The sequence below is a fragment of the Helianthus annuus genome, chromosome 15 (genome assembly GCF_002127325.2).
Source record: "Helianthus annuus cultivar XRQ/B chromosome 15, HanXRQr2.0-SUNRISE, whole genome shotgun sequence".
Taxonomy (NCBI): Eukaryota; Viridiplantae; Streptophyta; class Magnoliopsida; order Asterales; family Asteraceae; genus Helianthus; species Helianthus annuus.
This window is the reverse complement of record NC_035447.2, coordinates 88,058,474-88,066,511: the sequence shown is the minus strand read 5'-3', so window position 1 is coordinate 88,066,511 and position 8,038 is coordinate 88,058,474. Positions and strand designations below refer to the sequence as shown.

At 40.8% G+C, this 8,038-nt stretch overlaps 1 pseudogene; it reads right to left on the bottom strand.

Annotated features, from left to right (window-relative positions):
* Positions 1 to 6,351: 6,351 nt before the first annotated feature.
* On the bottom strand, positions 6,352 to 7,761 carry LOC110913935 (annotated as a pseudogene).
* Positions 7,762 to 8,038: the final 277 nt, after the last annotated feature.

Here is an 8,038-nt window from a genome sequence, read left to right as displayed (position 1 = left end):
TTTTGTGCTTTCAGTTTTCAAACCTCGAAATAGATCAAACTCTTTCTTCAGAAGCGACTTTTTATTCTTTATCATTTCTTGACTTCCAACAAACTTTGATCTTAATGCTTTCCAAATCGAATGAGCACTTCCATTATGTTGCAATAAGACCATGATGTCTTCTTTCACAGCTTGTTGTAGAAGACTTAACATCATTTTTTCATTTTTTTATTTCTTTTTATCATCAGCACTCATATCTTTGATAGCAATCTCCTCTTCGTCATCATTCGTCGGTCTAACATATTTTGTTTCGACGCATTCCCAAGCATCCAAATAATTTGCTTGAATCGAGTTTTCAAAACGTCCTTCCCAACCTTTATACTCCTCGATATTCATGAGCTTAGGCGGTTTTTGCATCGTCCCCGTTTCATTTTCCAACATTGTCTGCTGAGTAACAGTAATCGGGGTAACAAAGGCGTTATTAAATTCCTCTTCCATGATTCGGTTTTTCAAAGTTCACAAAACTGATTGTTCAAACAGAATTACTCTTCAAACGAAATCACCCAGTCCAAACGGAAATAGCTTTGGAGCGAAATTACACAGTTCACATGCAATACCCTAATTTCGTTTGAGATAACGCTTTTTCAAAAGGAATTATAATTCCGTGCGGGATTATAAAACGGAATCAAAACTTTCAAACGGAATTACTAATTCCGCGTGGAATCACTCAAATGGAATTACTCTCTAGAAACGGAAATACTAATTCTGGAGCGGAATTAGCTAATTCCGTGTAAGATTTCAAACGGAATTAACTTCTGAAACGAGATTACCCTTTAGTTTCGTGCGAAATTACGCTGATGTCATCATCTTGAAGCGAAATTTGTCAAATTGATAAAGTTTAAAGCCGTTTTTAGTTCTGAAACTTTCTAGGGTTTGTTAAAACAGTATTGCGCACATGATGTATGAATTTCAAAGCATTTTGACCGTGAAATCAAGTTCAAATTGAAAAAGAAGGTGTAGAAATCAGAATTTGCAGCTGAATTGGTATGAACTCTTCCTCCTGAGCTCTGATACCACTTGTAGGATCGATTTCAAACCCGAACGAGTCGTTCAGAAGAGTTTATGCTCAATACGAAAGGCGGAAACAGTCGTATTGAGGTCAATTCAGCAAGAATATCACTTTAACTGTCGATTTTATTGATTTGATGACAATTTACAAAGATACGACACTTCGGCAGCACTTCGTTGCACAGACCGGAAAAGTTCTTAACTGATTTCGCTTGAAAGGGGTATATATAGGCTTCTGATTCCGCTTGAAGATGTTCCAAACGGAATTAGATTTCACACGGAATCTAATTCCGTGCGGAATTACCTTCATGCATCATTCAAGCGGAATTACCGATACAAGCGGAATTACATATATTTTGAACTACGTGCCCTAATTTAACATTCTAAGTACAAGACTCTATACAAGACGAAGTCGACAGATGCATGCACTAACAAGCATACTCGTAGTATAAGTAAGTAAATGGAATCTTTTTTATTGAGAGTATAACAAACAAACACATATATCACAATCATAGCACATTCCTGTTATATTGGTAGCACGTTTAACGATAACATTACGATTAGGCTTTCATTCAGCATGTAAGCACATTGCATCATAATCATAGCATAAACAAGAAATTCAACAATGTATATAATGAGAATGTTGCGATTGAGCTTTCACATATTAATGACCACGAATACAGTTTTACGTGTTCCACCATGTACCATACATCAAAGGGACTACATGGTCATATCACCCTAGTCCAAATCGTCTATCAAACTACAATAGTCAAAAGTCAGAAGGGTGGTCTTCAACAGGCTGTGCAATCTGGGTTCAATAGCTATACTCTCATCAAACGTATGCTACCTGCATAAAACCAAAAACTGCTATGCTGATGCTGGAGGAGGAGGAGATGGAGGAATGAAAAGCAACATGCGCAAATGCGCCAAATCCTCCTCAAGTGCATGAACGATACGCAACAGATAACTAACGTGCTGCTCCATAATGAGGAAACAGACATCAAAATCAGGGTAGGGTAGGAGAGGAGCTGGTGGTGTCACGAATGGTGACTGGTAGATCTGTGTGGTGAATGTCAGATACTTGTGGGTGAAACGGGGCGATATCAATGGGTGCATGTATAGGTGCAGGAGGGGGAGTAACAAGTCTAACAAAAGGTGGTAAGTCATCGTCATCCTCGATCCACCCATTGTGGGTGAATGCATATCTGGGATCAACCTGGGCAGCAAAAGGAGCACGATCAACAAGTACAAGGATCGGGTCAGGCAAAGGTGGTGTAACAACTGGAATGTCGATGGGTGCAGGGTCATGCTCAGGCAAAGGGTCGTGAGCAGGTATAGGCTCTGGTGCAATTTCAGGCTCAGGGTCAGCTGGGGCATACTCAGGTTCAGCGGGTATATCAAAGAGCTGATCGTCAGGAATGACAGGTGCTTCAAAAGGCTGCTTGTCAGGGACAAACTCAATCTCATGGTCAGGATCAAAGTCGTGTGGAAAGACAGGATCAAACTCGTCATCAAACTCAAAATCCTGCGGAGGAACAGGTGCAGCTGACATAGCGGTGTCGGAGTCAGAGTCAGTGGGATAACGCTGCAATCCCAGTGCGTGTAAAGTAGTAGATGACACCGACTCGAACGAATCGGGACCAGAATGGTCAAACAAAATCTCCACGACAGGAACCTAGACAAGTGGAACAGCAATGACATCAGCGACTGGAATCTCAACAAGAGGGATAGCAACATTATCAGCAACTGGAATCTCAACACGTGGAACGACAACGTCATCATCGACTGAAATCTCGATAAGTGGAATGATAACATCACCATCAACTGGAGCTCCATCGTCCTGGGCACCCTCAGGGGGATCCTCAATAAAAAGATCGGCGTCATCGTCAAACATAGCATCAAGAGGCAGATCCCCAAGAGAAAATGCAGCAAGAGGAAAAGGAGCAGGGATCGGAACAAGAAGTAGATACCCATCAGGAAAACCATCAGCTAGCGGTATATCATTTCCAAAATCTGGTAAAGCAAACGGCTGGAGATCATCATCTTCGTCACTCGTAGTGTCAGAGGTGAAAACCTCAGGGTCTGTGGCTATCTCATCATCCGAGACTATGGCCATAGGGTCTATGGTATCTGATACTCCACTATTAGAAGAGGACATGGTGGCTGTGACAAAGCAATCACACATATGCACATATATTAACAATAATCAAATAAGCATGTAAGTAATAACAATGTAAGAATGTATTCATCCTAGTCTCCCCAGACTATCCCACCCAGCCTTTCAGGCCGAACTCCCTAGTCTCTCAGACTAAACCTCCCCAGTTTCTCAAACTGACTACCCAGTCTCTAAGACTCAATTTTCCAAGTCTCTAAGACTCAGTTTTCACAGTCTCTAAGACTAAACCTCCCCAGTTTCTCAAACTGACTACCCAGTCTCTAAGACTCAATTTTCCCAGTCTCTAAGACTCAATTTTCCCAGTCTCTAAGACTAAACCTCCCCAGTCTCTAAGACTGAACTATAAACATAACCTTGAAATGTGTTTTGTGCCCTTTGTTTGTAAAAATGTTTGTTCCCTGGATCTGGACATTTTGTGTATGCAATGTAAAAATGTTTTCGTGAGAGCCCTAACGATGGTAGTCTAGACTCAAGAAGGAATCCTAGTTCGCTACGACCGAAGCTCTGATACCAAGCTGTCACACCTTGACTTTTGCGGAAGCGTGGTTATTGGTGTGACTTCTTAATACCATAGCATTCAATCATAACAACGCTATATGATAAAACCAAAAGATATTCATCCATTAATTAAGCTTAGAAAATACCATAACATACTTGACTGCAAACATCGACACCCAATTTAAGTTACAAACCATAACATGTTTAAATGAGTTCACAAGGACTCAGCAAAAGACTTAAACAAACCCGAGCTTAGAAACATGTATCCCGTCCAGGAGTAGGATACATCCCCTAAACTCTACGACCACGGACGACATCTTTTATTTATACGCAGCTTGAAAAACATGCAACACTTGCCAGATCCACTAGTTCCCTGAAATACATGTAATTTGAAAAACATCAACAAAAGTTGAGCGAGTTCATGTGTAAGTGTATGTGAATAAACCTTTAAAGTATGTCTTATATGTATGTAAGTCCCTGGTATGTAGCAATAAGGAAAAACAGATCACCAATGGTTTGCAAGGCCAATGTCATGTGTGAAATGGTGCAGGAAAACTCAAACCTAGCAAATTTGTCTCCGGGATGAAGACATAGTCACCACATGGGCCACCCTGGTCCGCATGGGTGTGGGCTTGCTACACCCAAATAGATCTATCACTCATGTCCCTCGGTCCTACAATGAGGATTAATGACCTTAAGTGTCATACGCACTGTGAATGCACCTGATCGATGACGAACATCAAACATTGCACTTGATTTCAAGACATGAAGAACAAAATAGGGTAGATGAAGAAGAAGATGCAAGACAAACTCATTCATTTCAATACAATCATCACAGATTACATACCAAACGAGTATACATCATCTTCTACAAGTTGGTTTAGATCACAAAGATCTAAACCCTAGCTTTCTCTCACTAACACATAGTCTCTCTCTCTAGAATTCACACCAGGAGCATGAACAAGTTGGGAGAGGTGCACAAAGCTTCAAGAGTTGCCCTAATCTACACAATACACACATATATATAGGCTAGGGACTAAACCTCGGACAAACAAATTCTACACCAAAACTCTGACTTTTTCCCTAAACATAAAACTCAGATAAAAGTTCTCCTAAAACTTGGACAAGTTGTCCAAGGATAAACCTTCGACTAACTTTCAAGACATGTACAATAAAGACCCTAACAATTGGAAGGCATGCACTTTTCACCCAAAGTGCATTAACAACTCCCCCTTGATCAATGCATGGTCTTCATGTGGTCTTGAATTCTTCGTTATGGTTGACTTTAACTTGGACTTCTGCTTTGGTTGACCAGAAGAACTGATAAGCGACAGTTATCCGGCAGGAACTGCACTTACAGTCTCCCCCTTAACTGTTGCATCAGTTCTGTGTGGCATCGATAATCTTCAATCACCGGATACTACACTTAGAGACTCCCCTTTAACTGAAGATATCATGTCAGCTTTCAACTTTGGTTGAGACTTGATCTTTTAGGTAGAGCACAGCGATCTTCAACCCTTCTAATTAAAGACTTGCTGACGATCACTTAAGGCCGCTTTGAGAAACCCGAAGAATCCAACATCAAACACTGTAGATCCTCCCCCTCAAACTACTCTCGAATCAAATTAACGCGAACCGACCTTGAACACTTCAAACTTCACAAAGACATGAAGCTCAGTTTGATAAGTTAATAAAAAACTGAACTTTGTAAAAGTACATCCACCATCTTGATCAGAGTCTTCAACCGAGTGTCTGAAATCATTTCATCTTGAATCTTCAAGATCCAATCTCGTATCTTCACAAATCCACCAATTACCCATTGACTTTCGTCTCTCTCTGATCTCCCCCTCAATGTAAGAATCCCTATTTCGAGAATCCGATCAGTCACCAACTTGGAAGAGGTACCAAGAAGACTAATCTTCTCTACTCTAACCGGCATACGATAAAGGCTCGACCTTCAACTAGTTGCCAAATGAACAATTTGCTTCATCACGTCAACACTTGATTGAACCTCGAACAAACTTGACAAAACTCAATCATACACTAGCTCTAACTTGCTTCATGTTAAAAACACTTCCCCACCGGTAAGATTAACACTAAATTAATCTCAAAGATAGTAAACATGAACTTGTTTCGATGTAACACCACGAGCTTTTGATTTACAAAGAAAACAGGAATTTCAAAATTTTTACACCCCCTCTTTCTTTGTAAACAATACAAAAATCCAAGCAAGTCGTATTCTCTTCACCTCCTCACTTGATCCGGACAACATAAGTACCATAAAACTTTTCGATAATCCGAAACCGACTTCAAGTCTTCAAACTACGCATAATTCTGACTCTTAGTTAGTTATCCGGTACCCCAGGTAACCCGGAATAACTAGAAAAACTCGGAACATGCACAACTCGAAACTTCCGAACTACACAAGCTTCTAAACTTAGTTAAAAATCCGGTACCCCAGGTAACCCGTAATTCTAGAAAATTCAGAACTGGTAAAACCCGAAAGCTCTTGAAAACTCGAATCAGATCATCTCATCGGAATAGTACTTAGAGTACAAAGAAATTCAGAACAAGCAAAGAAATCCAAAAAACCCATAAATTCGATTTTTTTTTTAATTTGAAAATTTTATAATGGATTTTGCATCAAGGAGGTAGTATAAGAAACCAAAACAAGTGTTAATTTTCCTATATCTACTAACCCGATAACCGTTCACCAGCTCGTTGTAAAACCGTTGGAAGCTCATTTTCCAAGCCCCGCAACAGAACCGGTTTCCTGATCACCCCGTTCATCCCCACTTGCAAACATCGCTCCTACTCTTGTTCTTCGGCGCTCGCAGTCAATGCAATAATCAACGGTCAATTACGGCTACGAAACTTACGAATCCGTGTGGCAACTTCGAAGCCGTCTATCTCAGGCATGTGGAGATCCAAAATCACGACGTGAAACGGGCTCATTGTGGGCCCGAGCGAGCTCAACACTCGAAACCGGATGACACTGTGGTGACTAGGCAGCCGATTTTTTCAAGGAGCTTTTTGGTGACCATTGGGTTTACATTGTCGTCGTCTGCTAAAATTACTTGAAGGCCCCTGAAGATCGAGTTTGACTTTGGTTGGTCAACGAAGTTTCCAAGGTCAAACATTAGTCTGCTGAATGTTTGTTGAATTTGAAATCTGAGTACTAGACTTGTGCTTTGTATGTAGCCTTGCGAATTTGTCGACATCCATATTTTTCCTTGCATCATCTGTACTAGCTTTTTACGCATAGTGAAGCTTAAACTGTCTTTAACTCGGTTCGCCTGTTGCCGTTTAACTCCCGAATTCATACTCAAAACCGCTAACTCCAATTGAAAACCGACATCGCCAGTCCCTATATCAAACTTCACATTCACAAACTCGTCACCCACAGGTCGACTCGTTCCCCACCCTTTATTATCATTTCCGTTCTCCAAACTAACCCGAAACGTAACCAACCGCCCTTCTTCACTAACATCAAGTAAATTACCAACCATATGTAACAAAACCTGAAACGTTCTCATTTCATATGCAAGAATACCACCTCTTGAAGCAGACTCTTCCTGCTTCAATCCCCATGCTAACCATTGCTTTTGGTACTTTAAAAGTGGCACAATCAAATCCGGGGATGGATCAACCATTTCTGCGACTATCTCATTCAAATTATCCAAATCAACATCCTCTGTCATATGCTGGTCAAGCCATTTCTCAGTCTCTTCTTCCCAAACTTGCCACATTAAAGTTGGTTTTGTCTTCTTCTTTGCTTTCTTCTTTGTTTTATTCTTCTTTACTACAACATTATCAACTTCAAGCGCCATTTCTTCATCACTCCATGAACCAGTTTTCCTTCTCTTTGGCGGCTCAGAATCTGGTACATCAACTAGTTTGTCGTTGCCAATGCCTCCTCCTTCATGACTGGATTCACTGTAGTCAGAATCTGAAGACAAGCTGCTGATGCTGTTATCCGGATCCTCCAGAATGCTCTTACCTTTGTTAGAAGGATCAGACGATCGAGATCGAAGCTTCATCAACGTTAGCTAGGGTTTTCAACTGACAAGTGAGGGTAGACTCAGATAGAGGTTTCTCAGTCTAAAAACATCGGACAGAACAATGTTAAACATCGGAAACACAGAACAACCAAAGTATGCATAGTTAAGAGTCAAAACTCGGAAGATGACTGTTTAAAAGGAACTCAGAACAATCAAGACATACACTGGGAGACACTGTTAAAACTCAGAATTGATCCTCGGAACACAACCTCGGAGAACAGATCCTCGGAACATTCATTCATGTTAAACTCGGACA